At 39.9% G+C, this 23,600-nt stretch overlaps 1 protein-coding gene across 3 annotated transcripts in view; it reads left to right on the forward strand.

The window, feature by feature from the left end:
• Window positions 1-23,600, forward strand: part of GNG2 (G protein subunit gamma 2) — a 113,711-nt gene that overhangs the window by 4,972 nt on the left and 85,139 nt on the right. For 2 of the 3 annotated variants that reach the window (XM_032344225.1, XM_032344226.1), the window contains exon 2: window positions 12,048-12,089. The exons of the other annotated variant lie outside the window; for it this stretch is intronic. The gene's annotated coding sequence lies outside the window, so the exon portion shown is untranslated. The remainder of the gene's footprint in view (window positions 1-12,047; window positions 12,090-23,600) is intronic. 3 annotated transcript variants of the gene reach the window in all.

Below are 23,600 nucleotides of genomic sequence, written 5' to 3' on the forward strand. Positions count from 1 at the left end.
CACTTTGTCATTTTAAAAATTTTAGGACAAAATTATTTTCTTTAAAAAGAAGACCATAATGTTTAAATTTAACATTCTGTGTAAGTATGCAATTTCTGCATTCAAATTTATTTCAGTGTAAAAATGGCACAGTGGGATTTGAGATTCAGATTTTCAGGTAAAAGCATTAGAGATATATAATGTTCCCCCAACCTCTTATGTTAAAGAAAATAAGTTGTATTTAATGAGAGTCATTGTTCAGACAATCCCTAGGGGACTTCATTAAACATTAAAAAGAGGGAGCTCAATCTTAAATTCTAGTGATAACATATTTCTTAGAAATGGTACCACTGTATGCCAAGGTTTGAGATATGACAGGATCAGCTCTTTTATCTCTTGGCAAATATATGTAAACAGTCAAGCTCTTACTGGAGAGGCTTGGGAAAACCAGTCCCTTGACCCCTTCCTCCCTGTTCCTTTGGCCTTTATTTGTCTCCCTGCAAGCCTGGTTGTCAGGGTCAGACCTTCCCACAATCCTCTCCTCAAGCACCTGGCATTCAGTGCTAATGAAGAAGCTCTAGAGCTGGGTTATACTGCAACATTAGCAGGGCCATTGCTATTCTTCGAAACCCCTTTTCTTTTTTTGAATTTCATATTTTACTATCCCCTATACATTTTCAGTAAATCCATTAAGCCCAAGTCCTTCCTTTATTTATTACAGGCGTATATATTATTTTTTATTCCTTTATTTATTTATTGCTTTTGTTTGTCTGAGAAGGCATATATTACAGGCTTCCTCAGCCTCATTACTTACCACCTTAAAATTTCTCTGTGTCTCTATTTATTCTCTTTCCCTGTTGTCCTAGGTCAAATTAATACAGCCTTTTGCTGAAGCTATGAGTAAACTCTACTTGCACTGTCTTTTCTATTTCCTTTTACATTTAGGGGACTATGTTCTGATAATAATTCTATTCCTTTCCTACGTATTTGGTTCCTTCCCTTTATTGATCCTTTCCTCTTTGCCTGTAGATGTGGCTAGTTCACACATATAAATTCAAAATTAAACCTGCTGCCAACAAAGCTTCCCCTTGACTTTTATAACCTCTACTAACTTATTCTCTCTCTAACCTTAGGGGAGGAAAAATAGTTTTCCCACTACCCTTCTAAGTTCTCATCTGGGAACCCTGTAACAAAAGGAAGATTAAAAAGAGAAAAGCACACAGGTTTATTAATATGTTATACCTCATGTATACCCAGGGAAAAGTGAGTAACTCACAGCAGTGGCTTAGAATTCAGGCTGAAATACCATCTTCAGCTAAAGACAGAGGGGGAGAAGTGGAGGAGGCCAGTTATGGGGAGGTGACCAGGTAAAGTGTGGTAAATAAGAGTAAGATTTTTTATGCAGACTTAAATTCATGCCTGTCTACTGACTAGAATCCAGTGATTTAGTCATACTTGCCTTTCAGGTAGGAGAGAGAGGCACACTTATAAGTGGAGATTTCCTTTACAAATGTAAATTTCCTTTACACAAGCGGTAACTTCTAGTCTGTTTTCAGAATTTCTCCTGTGTCTGCTGTTTCCCAAAATAACCTGCTCAAAATAATCCTTATGTCAAGGAGGCATATTTTGGGGTGGCACATTCTGTCACCCTTCATAGTTCTCTGGAGGCTCCCAACTTCCCCACTGACTCCCAGGTTCTATTCCCTAAATATGTTTGTTCTCAAGATTTTAATTTTCTGCCCCTTAATTTCTCCCTCTCCCTTTTATCAAATCTTTTCTATGATTTCTGTCATTATCACCATGCAGGTCAGTTCCAAATCTGATCCTTCATTCTGATCACTCATCTTCTTTCTAAACTTGTACATCAAGCACCCTACAAACATTCAAGCCACTGAAAATGAAACTTAAATGTCCAAGTCTGTGCTACCATTGCCTTTCCCCACTCAAAACCCGCTGTTACCTGATTCCCTGACTATTAGTGACACCCCATTCTCTCAGTCCCTCATTTATAAAATCTCAATTTTGGTGTTTCTCAAAAAACAGTTCAAGTTATAGCCAATCCCATAGCTTTTTGCACTATCATTGGGAGCATATCTTGACACTATCTACTCTTTTCCATGTTGATAACTGGTGTCTTAGTTCAGGCCCTCCTAACCTCCAGCTAGGCTGGTTGGTTTGTGTTCTTGCCTCTCCCTATAAAAACTTTTCTACTTCCTCTTCCACACTTCACCCCACAGTCTTAGTTCTCTGAATAGCCAAATTCCATTTGTTCTGTAGATGCTACTTCTTCCATGAAGCCTTCCTGCGTTTCTTCTCTGCCCTCCCCAGTAAGAAACAATCTGTACCTCCCCTGAAATCTTTTGTTCTTTCTTCACAGCAGTTAGCACATTCTAGTGTGTATAATGGCAGTCTGAATTTTTTCCCCTTCATCCAGCTCTTTGAGGACAGTGTCCACACCCAGTTCTATCTTTGTCTTCCTTATAGTATACAAATACAGTTTTATGGTTTTTTTTTTGTTTGTTTGTTTGTTTTAAAGATTTTATTTATTTATTTGACAGAGATCACAAATAGGCAGAGAGGCAGGCAGAGAGAGAGAGAGACGGGGAAGCAGCCTCCCTGCTGAGCAGGGAGCTCAATGCAGGGCTCTATCCCAGGACCCTGAGATCATGACCCGAACCAAAGGCAAAGGCTTTAACCCACTGAGCCACCCAGGCGCCCCTGTTTATTTGTTTTTAATTTCAGCTTTATTGTGGTATAATTGACAAATAAAATGGTAAGATATTTAAAATATACAATGTGATGATTTGGTACATGTATACATTGTGAAAATATCCTCATTATTGAGTTAATTAACACACCCCTCACTTCACATATCTGTTATTTTGTGTATGTGTCTCTGTGTGTGTGTGTGAATATTTAAGTTCACAAATGCAGTTTGTTTATAATTCATTTATTTATTGAACTTTCTTTTGTCACTTATTTTTGTCACTAGGATAGATATTCTAGGAGCTCAGAAACTACAGGGGAAGCAGGCAAATGCTGACATAATTACACTCCAGTTGGTCAGCTTGTCCACAAGTCTTAACTGCATGTCTGCAATGTGCCACGTGTCCTGCAAGGGGCTGGGGAGACTTGGATGAACAAAACAGGCCAGTTCTTTGTTTTCTTGGAACTCACATTCTAGTGTTGGGAGAGATCCAGTAAACACATAAACAAATGGCTTTTAGATCTGGCTGCATATTCAATATTACTGAGGGGTACTTTGGAAAAAAAAAAAAGTACCCAAGTCCCAACCTCAGCCCAGGCTGATTAGATCATAGCCAGGTGTGGACCCCATCAACAGAAACATGTTCTAATACAAGAAAATATCTGGTAGTGAGAAGTGTGGGGATGGATGAAGATAGAAACAGGTTGAATGATGGAGATTGTGCGTATGATGGTGGTGGTGATGGAAATGTGTAATCCCTGAAGACCTCATGGTGAGGAGAACACCATGTGAGGATCTGGGGAGAGAGGGTTCCCAGGCAGGTGCAGGTGCCTTCCTGATGTAAGGGTGTGGTGAAGTCCCAGAGGAAATGTTCTTTTCATCTATGTGTATAATAATCTATGAAATAGGTCTTTCCTCTTCAGAAAGCAGCTTTTGCATTAAACTAGGCAGACTCCAAATGCAGCATACTTGGTGGCTCTGTTGAGTACTTGGTCTGGGTTAAATTTTATTCAGATCAAATTGATTTACACAGTCAGGAAGACTGCTTTGTTTAATTGTATTTTCCTACACCACAGTCGGCACTACAGGGCTTGTTATCTGAATTAAATGCCGACGTTATTGTTTAAAATAACCTTAGGAATTTGGTATTATCTCTTAGATGGACAAAGTAGAGAAAGCAATGATTTCTGTCCTTAATTCTGTTTGGGGGAGCCAAGGAAAACCTTGCAGAGGAGTCATTCAAACCACACAGAGTCAAGCGCTTGCTCATGGTTGAACGAGCAAAGCTCAACACCTTTCAGCAATCAAGTTGAGAACTGGCATTTGCCAGGCATGCTGTTTGTGCTGCTGTGTGCTGAGTACTTTATGTACATTACTGTTTGCCATGAGTTTTAAAAATCACCCTATGAGATGGGAAGAGTGTTTTTCTATTAGGGCACTTTTGGCTGCTGGTAAAGGAACACCATACCAAAATGGCGTAAACAATGGAATTTGCCTCAAGAGGTCCTGAATGAAAGGTAACCCCAGAGTTATTCACAACTGGGCACTGTTCTTAGCAACCTGCATTCTTTCCCCCCCTGTTCTGACATCTTCAGCAGGTGGGTGCACTCTTCTTAGGCTTCTCCCCTCCCCATGCTGAGGTGGCTGCTTTCAGACTAGCGGCTGGATTTCAGTATCTAGAGGCACAGTGAAGGGACTCATTTCTTTTCACGTACCTCTTATTAGTGTGACAGAAAAGCTGTCTCCAGCGGAATTCCCCTCACAGTTCACATGCCTTATCTCGAGAGACTAGGCAGATGGAACTGCTGTGACTAGCTCACGTGAGAGCTTCCTCCTGAGGCAGTGGGGGGTGGAGGGGGAGGTGGCGGGGTGGGGAGGTGGGGACAGCAGCCTTTCCTCTCCGGAGAGCACAGCCACCAGATCCCAGAGAAAAGGTCTGGTTCTGTTAGCAAAGAAGAAGGAGTTAATGATTATCAGGTAGGCCATGGTGTCATGGAGTCCGACACCATTATTACTCCCGGTTTATAAGTGAAGATATCAAGGCTCAAAAAGGTTAAATAACATCAAGATCACACAACTGGGAGTTGGACAGTGTTTCCATGCATTTCCCATTGAAAAACACAAAGATCTTGTTTTTGTTCATGGTGGTGATCTAGGTAGATTGGAGAACGAATCCTGAAAGAAAATACAAAATGGCTAATGCGAGACTTAGTAAAGAATGGCCTTCTAAACATATCATTCCAGAAGAAAATACATCAGGTCCTATGAAGCAATAAGAATATCATTTAATGTAGACAACAATTATTTTAGTCTTGCATTATCTCCATTGTGAACACACACACACACACACACACGTACACTAAATTTAATTTTCCTGACTGGTCAGTGAAATCAATTTGATGTGAATAAAATCCACTCTGGGCCAGGACAGGAGCTAGAGAGGTTAAGGGCTCTGTGTATGGCGCCTGTTAGACTTAAATGAAAGCTTGTTTTCTCTCGAGAGGTGTGTATTTTGTTGATTACAGCACCTGTACAAGAAGAATGACTCATCTCTGAAATTCCTGATTATGAGTTATTTCGAAAATTGGTTTTCACTTTCTAACTCTGGAGGCAGCAGTCACTTCCATTACTGTTGTCTCTTCTTCATGGTTCCTACTTTCCACGGAGGTGGTGGGTGTATTTGAGAGGCCCCATATGTGAGGCAGCCATAGTGGAAAGGGAGAATTTTGAAGTGGAATTGCTGACATTACAGTGTTTTGACTGCTTGTCTTGAGGTGTGCTTTCTCTGCCTCCTCATCAGGGCAAACTAAGGATTAATAGTAGGAGTACCTTTTCTGTAATAAATGATGGAGTGCTTCCTACTCATATTTGCATTTTTAAACAAGAGAGTAAAGTTAATTTCTAGGCTTTGCCAATAGAACTCTGTTTAAGAGTGTTTTTCTGATCTGTACAGAAATGAGAAAAATTGTGAAAATATTTTAATAGGAAAAAAATCTATAATTTTAGAGTCTCTTTGGAGAATTGAGCTGGTCCTTTGCTTTTCTAAAAAATATCTCATAGGGGCACCTGGGTGGCTCAGTGGGTTAAGCCTCTGCCTTCAGCTCACGTCACCATCTCAGGGTCCTGGGATCAAGCTCCGCATCGGGCTCTGTGCTCAGCGGGGAGCCTGCTCCCCCCCCCCCCCGCTCTCTCTGCCTGCCTGTGATCTATCTCTCTATCAAATAAATAAAATAAAAATCTAAAAAAAAAAATAAAAAATCTTATAAATGATTGTTGTATTTAGGGAACATTGCCGTGGATGGACATTAAAATGGTTTCACTAAGAAAAAAAATAACTTGCTATTGAATAGCCCCTAGATTTTAATTAAAATAATATAAAAGGTAAAGTGAAAATTTCTAGGTAAAAAAAAAAATTACTTGTTTTTTACTGTGCCTTAATCCTCAAATATGGGCTTAAAACACAGGGAAGCATAGTAAAGAACACCAGTTTGGAATCAGAACCTCTTGAGCAAGTTACTTTCTATGCTACTGGTTTCATCATCTATAAAATGGGAAATAATAATGACAATACCTACCTCACAAAATTGTCAGGAGAAAATAATATTAAAATGTTTATGTAGCATAGTGCGTGACATATAGTAACTATTTAGAAGTGTAGCTGCTCAATTATTATTGTTACCACAGAGCTGGAGTAGAGCATCTTTTAATCTATCAATGGGATTCCTATCAAATTCTAGCAGAAGTGATTGTTGGCCCAACATGAGTCACAGGAACAAAGAACTTGGAGTAAGGAATCACCCGAGGAGGCCTTTTTCTCTGGGGTAGCCAGATACCGATGTTTTAACTTCGGTATCTACTCAGCCTTGCATTGTTTGTCCAGTAATTTATGCCCTCAGTCATAAATATTTACCGTTTTCCTTCTGGATTCATGATAGGCTTACTTTACACTTCTCTGTCTACTTTAGTTAAGTATAGCCACAACTCTTGTATTAGCCAGCAAAATGAGGGTAGAAGTGTTCTTTACCACTTCCAGGAAGAGGCTTCTGAGAACCAGGATGCAATTGCTGTCCTGGGCAGTTGGCAGTGGTAGAAGCACAGAAATGGGGGCTGCACTCTTAAGCCTGGGTCTTGGGGTAAAGACAATATGCGGGGGGGAGGGGGGGGGCTGTCCACTGACCTGCGATGCGCATGTAGTGAGAATGAGAAAGAAACTTTGGTTCTACACCAAGATTTGGGGGTTGTTTGTTACCATACAGTATAACCTAGCCTATCCTGACAGATTCATTCTGGTTATCCCTTCAAACTCTAGAGGAAAAGCATATTATTGGTAACAGTACATAAAATATGTAGCCATTGGGAAACCGTAATTTTTAACAACTATTTTGTGTGTGTGTGTGTGTGTGTGTGTGTGTTAAGTGTTGTGTTCTGTGTAAGCATCAAGAGATAGAGTTTTAAGTTAAACAGATTTAAAAGTTTCCATTTCCATTTCTTTTAAAGTAAGGTTTGTATCCAATTCATGTGGAGGAAAACTGACATAAAAAATTACCAACCTATTTTTTTTTTTTTTTTTTTAAGAGCGGGTCAACCATCTTGCCCAAATCAGGACTCTTGAGTTCTAGGCTCAATGCTGTCATTGGAAAATGGTCCCTTTCATTGAGAGCTTACCTAGAATGATGCCTTATGAAGCAAAGAATCTTTCCAAGATAACAGACTAAGCCACACCCATGGCCTTTGTCTCTGATAAGAAAATGGTCTTCCTAAGCCCTGTGGCCCTGTTTCAGTTATAAACAATGACACTTGCTACATAGAGGGTCTTAAATAATGCGAATTGTATAAATGAATGGAAGCAGTCCACAGTTTTTCCAAATGTCTGGATTCTTTCATATTTGCACTTTTAAAGATTTATTTATTTATTAGAGAGCATGTGTGCATGCCTGTGTGCAGGGTGTAGGGGTAGAGGGAGAGAGAGAATCCCACGCGGACTCCACGCTGAGGGGCTCCAGTTCATGACCTGTGAGATCATGACCTGAGCCAAAACCAAGAGTGGGACCCTCATTTGACTGTACCACCCAGGCACCCCCATGTTTAATGTTTTTATTTTGGACATGGGTTTAAAAACATCTTGGCACTAAAACTTACCTCTCTTCTTTTGTAACACTTCGCATGTGGCTGACCGTGTGCCCACACATTTAGGCTATTTTACTTGATATTTTTCACTGCCACTTTTATTTCACTTGATTATTTCATTTGGGTCTCTAAAACTACATTATGAAATACCTTAATTATTTAAATTAGGGACAGATTAATTATCTCCAGTGTACAAACTCAAATTAATTTCATTATTAACCCAAGATTTAAATTGATTAATCTTGGAGCGGTTAAGGAACCAAGTGGGGTTTTTTTGTCATCCTCAAGGAGAAGGGCATATTTGATTTGATGAATCTCTCTCCATCACAGCAGTTATGCTAATAGGGGCAAGAAATTTGCAAGAAAACTTTGAATAGCTTTTATAAACCACCCAGAAACCGGTGTGTCTGGGGCTTCTGGGAGAACAATCTGTGAGTCATTTTAAAAAACAAACACACTCATAATCACAGTGCATGTTGTTACCATGGTAATTAGGCCTGTTGAGTTGGCTTGCTTATGTTCCTGTCAAGAGAAGAGGGGGAGAGGAACTGAGAATTCAGAGCTTGGACTATGAGCTTCTATTTGCCTGTTGCAAGAGAGAGTTTAGGGGGTTCTTGAAAACGTACTGGCATAGTCATCCTAAGAGGGAAGTGAGGAAACTCTGGCATCCTGCCTTTGTTATTGAATATAAGTTAGCCATATTAGTGTCGGGTGTTGTGATTCACAGAAGAGAAAAGGACCATTTGGTGTTCTCTCGGGGAGAAGGTAGGGGGAAGTAGGTCTTTTATCTGATGTATAATTATATATAAGTCTCTAAGGTCTACCTAGGGAAGTGTCTTGTGTGTAGGTCCACAGGGCTCTAATGATCTTCTAAAAGGCACCAGATACCACTGGCAAAATGTTATAGTGGATTAAGGGATATGTGTTATAAAGCGTGTTATTCTAGGGGCACTTGGGTGGCTCAGTGGGTTAAAGCCTCTGCCTTCGCCTCAGGTCATGGTCTCAGGGTCCTGGGATCGAGCCCCATATCGGGCTCTCTGCTCAGCAGGGAGCCTGCTTCCTCCTCTCTCTCTGTCTGCCTCTCTGCCTATTTGTGATCTCTCTCTGTCAAATAAGTAAATAAAATCTTTAGAAAAAAAAATAAAGTGTGTTATTCTATTATGGGTAGACACTGGTTTCAGAGCTGATTCCCAAGGAGACGAGGTTTCTTTTCTCTAATTTATGGAGTAGATGTGACTTTTTTTTTTAATCTTGGACAGTCCTCTTATAATACAGGCCCAGATGAGGGGAGTTCTGTGAGCTCTGACAGATCGGTCACCATTCCAGAAGAAAGTAAAATCAAAATACAACGTTTGTTTGAGGGGGTTACCTGGGTGGCTCAGTCATTAAGTGTCATCATTAGGCTCAGGTCATGATCCCAGGGTCCTGGGATCCAGGCTCGGACGGGCTCCCTGCTCAGTGGGGAGTCTGCTTCTCCCTCTTTCATTCTCCCTGCTTGTGTTCCCTCCCTCTCTCTGTGTCAAATAAGTAAAATCTAAAAAAAAAAAAAAAAAAAAAAGTTTGAGGATAATCAACAGAGTTATTGGGCCACTGGACTTAACAGTAGGAATGAGTCATTATGATTTTATCTGAGGGACAAACAATAGCCTTAAATTAAAGATACGAGTTAGTGCACATGAAGCTGTTTTTAAATGTTTCTAACTTTACTTTAAGAGGTCTAGGTATCCTTTTCAATGGAGAATTTTAATATGTTGACGAGAGTTTTATTTTTTTTAGAGTAGTCCTCAAGCAGATATTAAAGCAGATTTTGTTTAAAGCTAAAGAACTTTTCTGTATTAAAACTATTTTTCAGAAGCCTTGAAATAAAGTGCCATGAAGTGTGATGAAAAGGTCATACAAACTCAGGGAGTTGATGTGTGATTTATGCCCTTGAGAAGATATAATAACTACTTCTTGAAATTGTAGATTTCATTTTTTCTCTCATATATGGACAGAAGGCACATGTTGCTCGAACTCGATTCTCTGCTATCTTCATTTTCTTAAAATTACTAAACCATGCTTAACTTAAATTTTTTTTTTTTCTGGTAAAGTAATTCATGGTGATCATTGAAAATTTGGAAAATACTTCAATTATAAAGAAATGATCCCCTCTGTTGATTAGGTTGATTGAACTGCATGTAACAGAGGTTTGATTTCACAGTGGGGCGACAGAGTTCTTTCTCTTTCACATAATGACCCAGAGGTCGGGGGGTCCAGGGCAGGAAACATAGCTCTGTTCCCCAGGATCATCCAGGGACCTAGGCTTTTTCTATCATGTTAGTCCATCGTTTGAACCTGTTTCTCTTGCTTTTTGATCTGAAGTGGCTTGCCCTACTGATCCACTTATGACCACCAGGAAGGGAGAACGTTGGAAAGGCAAGGGCATGGCCCAAAAGTTGCACAAATCGTTTTTGCAGTGGTCCCACTGAACTTTGTCTCATAGCCACACACTTTGAAGAAATGGAGGCTGGGAAAAGTAGATATCCTTGACACATAGGATTCCTACCTTAAAAATCTATTATAAACTTGGAAGATCAGAGCAGATACTGACCATATCTAGCAATTCCTGCTACTTCCATTATCCCTATAGGATAGAAGGGGCAATATGCTGTTTACATTTTGATGTACCTTCTTCCAGTCATTTTCCAGAATAATCTAGATCAGAAAGATTATAACATTTACTAGAAGATATTATTTGTGATATATTAGAAGAATATTATATGTGAAAAATATAAAGTGTATTTGAAAAATTATCTTAGAAAATATACTGAGTTTACACTATATATAATTTTGGATTTTTTCACATTACTTTATATCGTGTGTATTTTTCCTCATCATTTAAGATTTTGTGTCTATTATTTCAAAAGTCCATCATGTAGAGTTTTTGTTTTACTTAATAAATTACATTACTTGTATTTAGGCTATTTCTAACACCTTGACAAAAATTCTTTGTCTACCTTTTGGATTTTTTTTTTTTTTTAATAAAGTCAAGGAGTGCTATCACTAAGACAATGATTGAGAATGTATTTGAGAATCTTGATGAAAGAGTCAAAACTATTTCCCTGGGAGGCTGCTAGCACCAATAATGCTGGGCCCTGAGCCCCCTTGGACAGGCCTCTTTTGCAAGTCCCACTAATCATTGTTACCCCTAGGATTCATTCTCTGGAAACAGATTGGTTTTGGCCCTTGGCTTTTTTATTTTTCTTTGCTGTCATTAATCATGAGATAATGCTTTCCTAATAACTTTGGCTCTTTTTAAAACATATGATCCCTTCTGGTCATCTGGGAATATAATTGGTTGGGCTGAGACTCCAGCACACCTGGCAGTCTGAAGTCACAGGAGATCTTTATAGACATGGATATTCATTTGGTCCTAGGACCCAAAGTGAATTTCACTCAACATTCTCTGAAGTCACGTGGCCAGGGGTGTCCGTGTCTCTGCTTCTAAACAACCTACACAATGTTAGACACTAAAGATGCTTTTATAATTCCTAAGTTGTCCAGATCTACCCTCTTAAAAGGGCTGGATACACACAAGTGGAAATCCAGCTCTGTTCATAGCTCCTGGAACAGGAACGTGTTCTGCCTCTGCCCCTTTGGTCCTGTTGGGAGCAAATCAGGTTAGTTCAGGGAAGAAAACTTCTTCTTAATCATCTCACTCACCAAGAACTCTGGTTCCCTTAGGTTCTAAGCCTACTTGATGTTTCATGTTTTTCGGCAGGCCAGAGAAGTTCACAATGAAAGAGACTCTTTTTTTTCACATCTGCTTCTTATTTATTTATTTATTTGACAGACAGAGATCACAAGTAGGCCGAGAGACAGGTAGAGAGAGAGAAGAGAGAGAGAGAGAGAGGAGGAAGCAGGCTCCCTGCCGAGTAGAGAGCCCAATGCGGGGCTGGATCCCAGGACCCTGTGATCATGACCTGAGCCGATGTCAGAGGCCTTAACCCACTGAGCCACCCAGGCGCCCCACATCTGCTTCTTAAAAGAAAAAGAGTTAACACAGTACTTGTGTCCTGGCTCAGAAATGCAAGCCTCTGAGACCCTCTGCCCTTAGAGCTATTCAGCCGTTACCACCAAACTCTATTTACAGAAACACTCATTTGCTTATTCAGCTCTTATGTATCATGTTATTTTTTCTTTTTATTAAGGAAAAAACAAGAAGCATTCATTTTCCTCTCTGCTTTCTCAACAGCCCAGATCTGCCAGCGAGCCTCAGGCTTTGGGAACTGAAGAGGTAAGAATTAAGGAATATTTTCTCCCAGGAGCTTCTTGAATCTAACCAGACCTTGAAGCAGAAAAAAATATCCTAACTGATCCTATAGATGAATGCATTTAACATGTGATGTTTATCAATAAGAAATATGCATAGAGGCTTTCGCAAAATTAGCAAGACTTCAGGATTTAAGAAAAAAGCAGCTACCCTTGATAATAGTTAAAATCAGATGTCTTGCCCAAATTTTCCCATTTTCTTCTAAAAACCTGAGTTGGAGAGCCTTGAGGTCACAGCCTGAAAATGTATTCCTATGGCACCAAACCTGATTGATTGTTTGCGGCTACTGAAGACATACATACCCTGTGCAAGACACCTCATAGTAGATTAGATCAGAGAAGGGTAAGCCCTGTTCTTAACAGATTGGTTGTAGACATTGTAAAGGCTTTTCCAGCAGCAACAAACAATAATAACAAAAGGTCAATCTGATGCTGTAGGGCTTTCTTCTTAAAGAAGCTGACTTGGCTTTTGAAAAGAGCTAAAGCCATCTGAATCTGGTTGTAGACTTGAAAGGTCCTCACCTTGCTGAGACAGGTGATAATGGTTTGCCCTCCCTGACCTATAGTCAGCAATGTGGATTTTCCTCCTATTTTAAAATTTAACCTCATTAGGAAAAAATTTCAAGCTTTTTCCAAAATAGAATAATATCATGGACTTCCACATCCCCATCACTCAATTTCCACAACTATCAACTCATGGCCAGTATTTTTCATTTATCCCACACCTATTTCTCTTCTTTCCCCACTGGACTATACATCAGTTGTTTGAATTTGGTTGTTGGATTTTTAATTGTTTATTTACATAACTATTTAGTGATTACAGGAGAGTGCTAATAAAAAATCCTACCTCCCTATAACCTGATTTAATTACTGGAGCTGGTCTTTCATCATGTATTTATTCAGCAAGTTTTGAGTATTTGCTAGTATTAGAAATTTAGAATCTCTGATGTAGAGGGGCAGCTAGGTGGCCCAGGCAGTTGAGCAACTAACTCTTGGTTTCTGCTCAGGTTATGATCTCATGGGTTGTGAGATTGAGACCTGCGTTGGGCTCCAAGCTTAGTAGGGAGTCTGCTTGAAGCTTCTCTCCCTTTGCTCCTCCCCCGCATTCTCTCTCTCTCTCTCAAGTAAATAAGTAAATCTTTAGGGGGAAAAAAAAAGAACCTCTGATCTAGAGCGTATTAGAAGAAAGGCCTGTGTGAGTGTGCTTTAAAGACCGTATATAGCTACCCCATAGTGAGGTTCTTCTGGATTTAAGTACTTAGTGTCTTATAAATGAGTACGGAGCCATCCTTATATTCTACCAAATATAGTAGTCCCCCTTTGTTTGTGGGGGATACGTTCCAAGACCCCCCAGTGGATGCCTGAAATTGCATGAGTACTGAACTCTATGTATTCTGTGCTTCCTCATACACACACACACACACACACACATACACATATATGATAAAGTTTAATTATAAATTGGGCACAGTAAGAGATTAACAACAATAATAAAATAGAACATTTATAGCAATATACTATAATAAAAGTTATGTGACTGTGGTCTTTCAAAATATCTTACTGGAGGTGCCTGGGTGGCTCAGTGGGTTAAGCCCCTGCCTTCAGCACAGGTCATGATCTCAGGGTCCTGGGATCGAGCCCCGTATCGGGCTCTCTGCTCAGCGGGGAGCCTGCTTCCTCCTCTCTCTCTGCCTGCCTCTCTGCCTACTTGTGATCTCTGTCTGTCAAATAAATAAAATAATAAAAAAATATATCTTACTGTATTGTGCTCGCCCTTCTTGTGATGTCACGTGGTGATAAAATGCTTACATGGGAGAGGAAATGAAGGGAATGACATAGGCATTGTGGCGAAGCATTAGGCCGGGGATCACGGGCTTCCTCGCAGGTGACCAAGGGCCCCTGAAACTGCAGAAAGCTAAACCTCGGATGAGTGGGGACTACTATATCACTAATAATGAAGATGGTCTTATATAAGTATTTGATGTTCTCTGTCTGATGTTTGTGTTGATTTCTTTCATGCTAAAGAATGGACTTAAATTGCCTGGACAATCCGGGCAGACTTGCTCCATGGGAGTTGCTGGCAGGTTGAATGGGACAATTCTTCCTTGTACTCTTCGGTATTCCTGTTCTTGGCTCACAAAAGGCTTGTGGCATCTTCCAGTCATTGTGATATCCAGAGCACCCCAAGGAGACATTGAGGACTACTGTGTCTTTGCACACAACTTTAGAGGGGTTGTCCTTTTCCAATCTCAAGCATTTTTGCTCCATGCAAAATTACTGATTTCACTTGCGCTCAGTGGTTCCTTATATAAGTGGTCATGTGCTAACAAACTAAAGAAAGAAGCAAAACGAAGTGGACATGTAAAGAAAAATGGTGTTTTGTGCTACTGAAGGGATTTTGAGCAAATTTGCTCTAGTATCAAATCTGGTTTTTTAAGTCTATATAGAGAAGTAAATTAAACACTGGGTAAGAAATGGTCAAATATTGGGGTTTAGGGCAATATACTACTAAAGCATCATGCAAATCGAAAAGCAGCAGTGATGAAGGTTATATTCTTGTTTGCTGTCATAACAAATTATCACAAACTTGGTGGCTCAAAAGCAATAAAAATTACCGTTCTGTAGGTTTGGTTCTGGAGGGATCTCTCTGGGCTTAAAGCAAAGTATAATAGAGCTCCCTTTCCTTCTGGAGGCTCTAGGAGAGAATTCTAGAGTTTACCTTCCTCTGTCTTCCAAGCCAATAGCATTGCCTCTCTGTCTGTCTTCTACTCTATCTACATCTCTTAACTCTGAACGCTTCTTTGATTTTAAGTCCCCATGTGATAAGATTTGGCCCACCTGAATAATCCGGGATACTCTTCCCTTCTGAAAGTCCTTAATTCCAAGTCCCTTTTCCCTTGTGAAGGTTACACATTCATAGGTTCCAGAGATTAGGACATGGACTTATTTGGGGGCTATTCTGTCTGCTACAAAGTGAAAGAGATTAGTTGTTCAGAAAAGCAGAAAGGCCTCAGGTAGCAGAGGTAGGAGAGTCTAACATTTCATTGTGAGGGGTGGAATAGGGTTAGGGTTCCCAGATTGCTGAAGCAAGTTCCTGTCTTGACTCTGCAAATCCTGTTTGTAGATATAGGCCCTGAAGGCTTTTGCTTTTCTTGGAGTATCTGGCATTGGATCTGGTGGATAGGTTGAAGTCCCACAGCTTCTTTCTTGGCCAGACCTTTTGGTACTATGGGTGTGACCTCTGGAGAGCATGCTGATTTTGGAGTTCTTCTAACACTGGGGTGTTTGCCCACAATGTGCAGGTTCCAAGGTCTTTGAATAGTACCAAAGAAATGGGAGATTTTTATTTCATGCTGTTATGTCTGCCTGTCATATTATGCTATATTTATTAGGCTCTAAAATGTAGAAATTGGTGGAAAAAATAACATAATATCTTAGAACCTCACTGTAGTGGTATTTATTATAGCTAATTTCAAAGTATGGTTTAATTACCATCATATATCAGGTAGGTCATCCCCACAAAGTGAGAAACCATTTCTTGCCTCATGAGTGAAATAGACGGCTGGGTTATTTTTTGAAAATCATCTTTGGAGTAGAATGTTGCTGGAAATTTTTGTTGGAGATTTTCAGCTATTTTTGTAGCAAATCCCCTCTCTATCCACGTTTAGACATTCCAACAATGCAGATCTGAAGACCAAACCTAGGACTAGCAATAAGCAACAGACCATCCTGATTTGTCCAAGACTGGAGGTTTCCAGGGACACAGAACTTTTGGTGCTAAAACTGGGCTAGTCCTGGGCAAATTGGGACCACTAGTCACCGCACCAGATGTCTAACAAATGGCTCTAGTGGAAAGTAGCTGTCATGTCCATGAATTGTTAAAAGAGAAAAAAATTTTTAAAGATTTTGTTTTGAGGGTGCCGGACTGGCTCAGTTGGAAGAGCAAGAGACTCTTGATCTCAGGGTTGTGAGTTTGAGACCCATGTTATGTGTAGAGACTACTTTTTTAAAAAATTAGATTAAATAAATAACTAAATAAAGATTTTATTTTAAAAGTAATCTCTACACACATTGTGGGGCTCAAACTTAAAATCCTGAGACCAGGAAAGTAACTCACTCCACCGACTAAGCCAAGCAGGTGCCCCAAAATAGAAACTTTGATTAAACTAGGTAATGACAACAACCCCCAAGGTTTGGGTTGAAGATAGGAGTGACTCCAACTCTTAGAAAGTCTGTATCCACATATACATGCTTGTTCAAACCAACTTAAAAAAAAAAAAAAAAAAAAAGACAAACCCAAAAAACACTGACTGTCAGATTTAGCACTAAGAAGAACCTGTGACATTTAGGAAGTGTTACATTTCATGCCCTACCCTTTCAGTTCTCCAGTGTTATCAGCACCTTCCTACAAGATGCCTTCCATGAACACATCTTTAATAACTTCATCACTGAAGTGACCACAGTATCTCACCACATCTTTTTCTCAGCATGTCAGCGTGTTTGGAAATGATAAAAACTGAAGTTTGCCAAAGCAGCACAGGGCTCTCTCTCTCTTAGTTTGAATCCTGTCTTTTGTATGATGAAATGGAACTTTCCCACCTAAGAGGCAGCATAGACTGTCCAGAAAGAGGTAAGTATTAGGAAGATGATGTTGAAAGCCTGAGGGGAAGGGATTGGAATGGATTCTGTCTTGGCATGTTACGCAGCTCAAGAACTTGGTGCTTCCTGACCTTCCACATGGAGAGTGTGAGCTGCTTGTCCAGATCTAAGTAGCTGCATCTGGGTAAAGACTTGTTCATTCCTTCTCCTTGTTTCTGTCATACACTGCCCTGTGTTAGCCACAGCAAGCCAGACTGAGAAAACGGGAATACTGAAGGTCCTAGGGTCTCACTTTTTACATTCTGTGACCTTTATTTGGATATTTTTGTTCTTTAAGCCACTGGGACCAAGAGGACTGCAAGAACAATGAACTAGCTTCCCCAGAACAGACTTTTTTGACTTTCAGAAGCTAACACTCTTTTTTCTTTCTTTCTTTTTCTTTTTAAATGTATTTAATTGTTCCCTATCTTCCAAACTGCCCTAGTTGGTAGGTATAAGGAATTCTTCAATAACTAGCACTCCCCCAACCGCTACCACTTTCTTTTTCCAAGATAGATTGAGCTCTCTCAAGTCATGGAGGTCGGTCTGGGTTTCTGACAAGGAGAGGTCTGAGATAGAACTGTGGGTTATGTGGGTATCTTCCTCAACCCCTTTTTTAGGTTCCTTCCTTCTAGGACAACCAATCCTGATTTCATTTTGTTAGGACTAGCATCATTTCAGCTTTAGACCACTGTTGTGTTTTGGTGAATCAAACAAGTTCCAGAAGAAATGAAAGCATACCCAATCAGTATGCAGTCATTTAAACCCAGATTCTTTTATTCTTTGCCAGCGAGAAATTAGAGAGTAAATAAATACGAAGTCCAAATGACTACTCTGGGTGCATGGTTCCTTTGGGGGTAATAGAAAGTCTTAGAACTAGAGAGAGGTGATGACTGCACAGCATTTTGGATGTACTAAGTGCTGTTGAACTGTACACTTTAAAATGGTTAATGGTTAATTTTCTGTTATGTGAATTTTACCTAAAAACAAAACAAAACTGATTGGATTTCAAGCAGGGCCGGGGGAAAGACTGCTTCTCTCTCTCTTTAAATTTTGGAAGAAGTCTGAGCCATTTTAATGCACTCAGGTTAAGTTTCTAGACCAAAATTATTGTTCTATCCTGTCCCATTACTCAGAGAAGATACTTAGACATAAAAGTGTCTGCAAGGCAGCACCGATGAAGAAATGCTCCAGGGGGTGAAGGAGGGACATCTCTGAGAGTTAAGACACTCGTTGTTCATTAAGAGCTATAGTTTTTGTTACTAGATTATAGACTGGCCTACACATGGCAAAGCTGCTCACAATAAAAATTTGTTTTCTAAGTTGAACCATTTAAGACACCGGACGGTCTTCTGATGTTCATGGGATAGACGTTGTGTCAACTAGGTTGGACCATTTTTTAATATCCTGTAGTTGCAGACTGCAGTTGGATATGATCAAATGGAAAGAGCCCAGATGTGATAACTTTAATGAAATGTGAGCAAGGTAACAAATTTCAGATACAGAAATTCCTTTTATTAAAACATCTCCTTTGACATCCCCGGGAGCTGTCACATGACCCAAGTCTGATGGGGACTTGTTTTAAGGGATGCTTACATAAGGGCTCACACAATCCCTGGTTTAATTATGAAGCTTTAACATTTTTTAATTCCTTCTAGATTTAGAGGCAACCATTCTGACCTTTCTGCAGAGATGTAACTAGGCAACCAGTAACAGGACCTAGCCAATACACAGCATCCGAACTTCATAGCCATTGCATCATTTTTAAAAAATACCATTTAAATCCGTCTTTTAGCTCTGGCCTATGCTGCCGTGTAACCTTTCATTTCTTAGAAAATATCATGCAAATGCCCAAATGTAAAAGAGAATGGTTCCTAGAAGCCCAGCAGCCTCCGAAGTTCATAGGGAAGTGTGCCTATAAGAACAGCAGTAACAGAATTGTGAGGTAGCTGCATGCGCTGTGCTTTATAGTTGGGAATTAAGAAGATAGCTTTCATGTTTGGTGTGTGAAGGTGTAAGAGTTTAAAATCATATCCTCAGCAGGTGGCAATGAATATTCCTCACCGTATGATTAATGGAAAACATGTACAGTCACAGAGATGGAAGCTGACTTTTTTATTCTGATGACATTGATTTTACTTTGCTGGCAGGGTGGTCACTAGAAATACCTCATTTGATCAATAAATAAGAACTCACTGAAAGCTTTTTCTGTGTCAGACCCTATACTAGGTATATACTGTCGTCCTTTTCTGTGATAGCCATGGTTTTAATTTAGTTTTGTGTTATGAAAGGAATAGAATAGAAAGGAATAGATAATATTCAAGCAGTCGAGACAAACACAAATGAAAACTAGAACTTTCTTTCCAAACACTAATTTCTAGCCCCACCCCCTGGAGGCTACCACTGTTAAGAGTCTCTCCAGAAGTGTTCATTTTTTTGGTTAATCTGTATGGGAAAGGTGAGTTTGATAAGTGCCACTAAAACCATCTGTTAGTAAGCTGCTCTTCTGGACTCAATCTTTTAATTTGGAGATGCTCCTTGAACTTCTTTCTGAGTTGTACATTTTGAAAACTGAAAAAAATATCAGCACCAAAGTGATGCCAGTGAAGCATAGTGGGAGGGAGGACTACACGGAAGGATGTTACTGTGTAATTTTAGCCTCCCTCAAATTTACATTTACAACTTTAGTAATAAGCTTTCAGGTAGTTCCTTATAATTTTCAGAATCCTCTGGAGTACATGATCTCCCTTGATCATGTTGATGACCCCATGACCGTTCTCAGAGGATAAGTAAGTTGCCCGTGAGCACAGCTGACAAGGGAAAGGATCAGGACTTGAACCTGAGTCTCTTCTAAGTTATATCGTTGTGCCAGACTACACTGATAACTGTTAGGAACGGAGAGACCCACAACCCCTTGGTGGCTCCTACATGATGGGGCTGCGCTGTAAAGTGGATGGCTGCTGGACTTGTGCTCAGAAGATCTGGTTATGGTGTCATTCTGACTCTGCCCCTGGACAATGTATTTAATGCAGTACATACAAATTAGGGTGGCTGGCTCACTGCTCACAGTTTCTTCACTGACTCTGGCTATTCCTGTTTTGTTTGTTTGTTTGGGTAATACTGGCCACAAGGGTGGGGACTTGACCCAAGCTGGGGAAGCCACAGTATTTCACACCCAGACCACAGAAGGCGGTTCAAAGGGTGGACGTGACCCAGTGGGGGCCAGTAGGTTCTTCCTCTGGAATATTCCAACGCAAGTGGAGGATGAGGCCTCATCCTTCCTCATCTCAGGCCAGTAACAGTCACATAAGGCCGTGTTTGAGTCTGCTGAAAAAAAGAAGTTTGATGCCCAGAAAGGAAGCAAATGAGAGAGACAGATAAAGGGAAAGGAGAGCACTCACTAACAATCGGAGACCATGAATTCGGTTGATGTGAGTCAATACATTTCCATTTCCGTTTTTTACTTACGCTAATACAAGGTACTACAAAGAGTTCTGAATGATATCTCCAGGTCTGTTTTCTCACCCGTAAAATGGGAGTTATAATATTTCCCCTGACTATGTTGGAACTGCTGTAAAGATTAGTTGAGATAATGAGTTGGAAAACACTGTAAAGTGTAAAATGCTGTACAAATGCAAAGCAGTATTATTCATTGATACATTGCATTGACTTAGGGAAAATCAAAAGCATGAATTTACCACTCATTTGGAAAATAAGTAGTGAGAACATTATAAGAGCCATCTGGTGTTATGCAAAATTAAATGGAAGCTGCCAGAGTCCTCCCCAATTCTTCTTTTTTTTTTTTTTTCTTTTTTAATCTTCTCTCAGATACTCTCTGAGTTCTTAGGCTCTCATAATGAATACAAAGATAGAGCTTACCTTGCTGGCTCAAGTTAGTTCAGTGAGTTTCTCCCCTTGGTCTGTGGCTGAAATCTTTAGCAAACATGAACACACACACACACACACACGCACACACACACTCTCAAACCAAACAAAAATAGTCCCATATTAAATAACAACAACAACAACAACAATAGTTAGCTCTTTTTTACTTAAAAGATTTGTGCTATGTGACATTTTGCCTTCATTACCGAAAAATCATCAAAGAAAATTAGCCTTAAAGTAGTTATGTAGTTATTCTAGTTCTAGAATTTTCTTCATTTAGGAATTATACAGTCGGGTTAATTTTGGAGACTAGAGATTAGTTGTTTTGGGCTTAGATGGGATCAGATCCATCTTTTTCCTTAATGGACTTATATCTTTGATATAGGCTTTCAGTAATCAAAATCTGTTTGAGATTATAATTTATGTCTGACACAGAAGCATCACTTCACTTTTATAGCATTTTTTACTATACATGATAATACCTCTCAATGAAGGAAAACAGATGGTACCTCTGAAATCTGCTCTCTTTCCTAGATTTGCCATTTAGGCAGTTTTTATTGTAGCAAACATCTCTTTTTTGTATTGATCGTTAGACTTCCCCAGAAGTGGTTTAAAGTCTCAATCTAAGTAATGTATGAAGAGATGTTGAAGGTGCCATGGAAATATGATTTGTAAGCATGAAGAAGGATGATGGAGCAACCTGAAAATGTTTTACATCTCTCACATTTTAAAATCCGAGAAATGCCTCCGCCACCTTTCCTGTGCTTGTATATCTTGTGAATATGTCTTTGTGTTACATGACTGCCGGTGCAGTAAGTTTGAGTCAGTGCTGTTTGAGCTCTCCATTCCACATCTCACCTAGCCATTGTTTATTTTTGCCTGGGCTTGGTATCAACCCCACGAATGTCAGTGTTTTCATATAAATCGAAGACTTGGAGTTAAGTTCATTTTCTGAATAAGGCATACTCTTAGCCCTCAGAAAATGTCTGTTGTACTGGAAACATTTGGCATCCTCAAATTGGTTAATTTTAGGAGAACTTAATAAAGAGAATATTTACGAGGACATGGGCAGAGTTTAGGGAAAGTGCCCTTCTCTTTGGCTCCTTTACTATTATGGGACTGAAGGGATGCGGGTGGGGAGGAGCGGCCTCCTGAGAGAAGCTGAAGCCTCCAGGAAAGAGGTGGAGCCAGATTATAATGACTCTGGAGGCAGGGATCCCAGAAAATCTATAAGCTGAAATTATCCTTTTTCCCTCTGAACTGCTTATGCTCCCCATTGGCCAAACCCAACTGGAAGACAAAGAACAAAGAAACCTGCTGCTGAGTTCATCCAGTTTAGTTTCCTGAGTCATAGAGCTTGGTGGAATGGAATGGAAAATAGGTCTGAAGGGGCAAATGGAAGATATCTAGCATAGGGAACCTTCATTATGAAATTCTTGCATGAAAGAAATGGCATTCCTTCTTCCCCCCAATTTAGCTATCTTACCAAAACAATAGTTTTAACCAACTTTCATTTTTTTCATTAATTTTACTTACTCCAGGGTATAGCCCATGATCAGAGTGGCCCAAGCACAATGGTAGCATTTGGACAAACTTTAGCTGTGAATGTACATGGTAGGATGATCTGGAGGTTGTACAGAGGTGAGGAAGTGACTCTGATGCTTGTCCCATACAGAGAGGGGATGGTAACCTCAACCTAGAGCCCAAGTTTAGTGCTAGGGGTGTCCAAAAGCAGATAGACACCTCAGAGCAACTTTGACTTGTCCACGTTCTTGGACCTCCCATATTCAAAAGTGGAACCTATAGTCCCAGTGAAGTGCAATGCTCGGCTAGTGAGTTCAGTGGCTAGTTTTGTTTGTCCAGCTTGCTTTTAATCTCAGATGAGTCATTTTCACTTCTTTGACCCAGGGACCAGGATTACTTCCTTGATCTAATCCATATTAACTACTCTGATCCACTAAAAATGAATAAATCAACTGGCTCAGACTAATCCCCATAATTGGAGAGGTAATTGTGGGAGCTCACCATGATAGGCAAGAGGAAACAAATTTGGTACACCACAATAAAGCATGAACCTCTTCTGTGGGCCAGAAAATTCCCTGATGGGGGAAGTGCTGGGACCCAGGGATTCTAGAAAAAAGAGTTGGGTCTGTAATAGGAACTGTGACTGGCAGTGTGGTATAGAGAAAAGAAGGTGGGTTTGGGGGTTAAGAGTAAGAGATCTCAGTTTAATACTGATGGCAGCCACCATGGCAAATTATTGAACTCTCAATCTCAAGTTCCTTTGTGCATAAAATGAAAATAATTTGACTTGTTGCAAAATTAACTAAAACCATATATGCAAAACAAAGGCAGGTTTTTTTTTTTTTTTAATACAGTAGTCATTCAGATACTTTTTTGGGGAGTATACTCACTTTTTAAAAAAGTTTCTTTACAGCTTTATTGAGATATTACTGACATACAGTAAATGGTACATATTTAAAGGTAATAAGTTTTGAATGAAGACACCCATGAAACCATCTCCACAATCAAGATAATGAGTATTTCCATTCCAGAGTTTCCTCATACCCAATAACTGTCTTTCCTTCCCATGCCCATCTCCAGGCAGTCACTGATCTGCCTTCTGTCAGCCTAGAAGAGTTTACGTTTTCTAGTATTTTACATAAATGCAATCATATTATGTATGTTTTCTGGCTTTTGCTCAGCATGGTGGCAAGAGACACATCCTGGTTGTAAGGATCAGGAATTTGTTTCTATTATTATGGAGTAGTATTCTGTTGGATTGGTGTGCCACCGTTTGCTCAGCCACTGGGGGTCATGTTTTGTTTCCTTTCCCCTTCTTCTTTCTTCATTAATACTATAAGAAAAAACTTTCACATATTCCATGTTACCACAGTTGACCTTTTCATTGATATCCTCTGGGAGTAGGGTGGCTACTACAGTTGGGTATAAA

The sequence above is a fragment of the Mustela erminea genome, chromosome 5 (genome assembly GCF_009829155.1).
Source record: "Mustela erminea isolate mMusErm1 chromosome 5, mMusErm1.Pri, whole genome shotgun sequence".
NCBI classification, from domain to species: Eukaryota; Metazoa; Chordata; class Mammalia; order Carnivora; family Mustelidae; genus Mustela; species Mustela erminea.